Raw genomic sequence first — 1,810 nt, forward strand, 5'->3', positions numbered from 1 at the left:
TTATTATTTTTAATGATTGATTGACTTGCTTGTCTATACATTTATATATGTGTATATGAAAGTATTCATTTATTTTATCCTAGTGTAATGAAAGACCTTCAATATGCTGAGTAATAGTATACTGATAAGCCATGTCTCTTCTATGTTTTATTATTTTTCCCCTGGGACAAGGTTTCTCTGCAGCATTGTACCTTTCCTGGAACTTGCTCTGTATTCCAAGCTGGCCTCAAACTCACAGAGATCCGCCTACCTCTGCTTCCGGAGTGCTGAGATTAAAGGCATGGACCACCAGCACCTGGCAACCATGTCTCTTCTCTATTGGACAGTTTATATATCTATTTATGTATTTTCTGGCTTCTTGATCTATTTATTTATATGTGGCCTTGCTGTATTGAGTATTTATTTGGTTATTCATTGACTTGCCAGCTTATTTATTTATGTATTATATATTTATTTATTTATTTGCTTGCTATTTATTCATTTACTTACTCATTGGTATGCTTGCTTACTTATTCCTTTATTCATTCATTGTTCCGCTTATATTACTGTTGACTAATAAAAGGCCTTCTAGATGCTTAGCTAATGCTATATGGATAAGCCATGCCTCTACTCTGTTAGACTGTTTATCTGTTTCTCTATCTATCTCTATCTATCAATCTATCTATCTATTGATGCATCTATCTAACTGTCTTGACTTCTTGATCTCTATTGCTTGTTGGATTTTTTTTAAGAAAACATTTCTGAAACCTTTATTTTTAAAAGCTTTAAAAACAAGTAATACCCTTTGTTTGCAAATAATGTTTAGTTTAAAAAAAATATGGAACACTTCATGAATTTGCGTGTCATCCTTGCGCAGGGGCCATGCTAATATTCTCTGTATTGTTCCAAATTTAATATATGTGCTGCCAAAGCGAGCACAGCTTGCTGGGCTATTTATTTATTTATTTATTTGCTTATGGATCTGTTTATATATTGCCTCGCTGCATTATCTATTTATTTATTGAACTTACAAGATTATTTATTTGGTTACTTACTGGCTCTCCTAATATTATTTATTTGCTGACTGGAATACTTACTTAGTTACTTATTTAATTAATTCTTGGATTGTGGATCAATTATTTATTTATTTATTTATTTGTTGGCTTACTGGGTTATTTATGTGTTTATTTATTTATTTTTGTGTGGCTCAATTATTTATTTATTTGCCTATTTGTTGGCTCACTGTAATACTCCCTTACTTACTAACATTTATTTGCTCGCTGGAATACTTACTTAACTAACTTTCTCATTTATTTATTGGCTTTCAGGACTATTTTTTTATTTTGCCGCCAGATCACTTATTTATCTATTTATACATTCATTCCTTCATTCATTTATTTATTTATTTATCTATTTATTTATTTATTGGCTTCCATAATACTTCCTTTCTTACTAACATATATCTATTTGCTACCAAAATACTTACTTATTGATTGATTGATTGATCAGCTCTCTTCATTAATTCATCCATTTATTTATTTATTTATTGGGTTTCTGGATTATTTATTTATCTATTTATTAATTTGCATGCTGGATTATCTATCTATCATCTATCTATTTATTGGGTTGTTTTTCTATTTATATGATTATGTACGTATGTATGTATGTATGTATTCATTTGTTTTGCCCTAGAGTAGGAAAAGGCCTTCAGTGAGCTGAGATACTGTGTGGATAAGTCATGCCTCTCCTGGTTAGTCAGTCTGTCTCTCTGTTGATCTTTTATCTTCATATGTGTCTACCCATCTATTTATTTGCTTCTTGATGTATTTAT

General features: G+C 30.4%; 1 non-coding gene across 1 annotated transcript; it reads right to left on the reverse strand.

Annotated features, from left to right (window-relative positions):
* Window positions 1-811: 811 nt before the first annotated feature.
* Window positions 812-918, reverse strand: LOC131902825 (U6 spliceosomal RNA). The gene has a single exon (XR_009377111.1). It is a non-coding gene; the product is annotated as a U6 spliceosomal RNA (small nuclear RNA).
* Between the last annotated feature and the right edge of the window lie 892 nt (window positions 919-1,810).

This window comes from Peromyscus eremicus, chromosome 1 (assembly GCF_949786415.1).
Source record: "Peromyscus eremicus chromosome 1, PerEre_H2_v1, whole genome shotgun sequence".
Taxonomy (NCBI): domain Eukaryota; kingdom Metazoa; phylum Chordata; class Mammalia; order Rodentia; family Cricetidae; genus Peromyscus; species Peromyscus eremicus.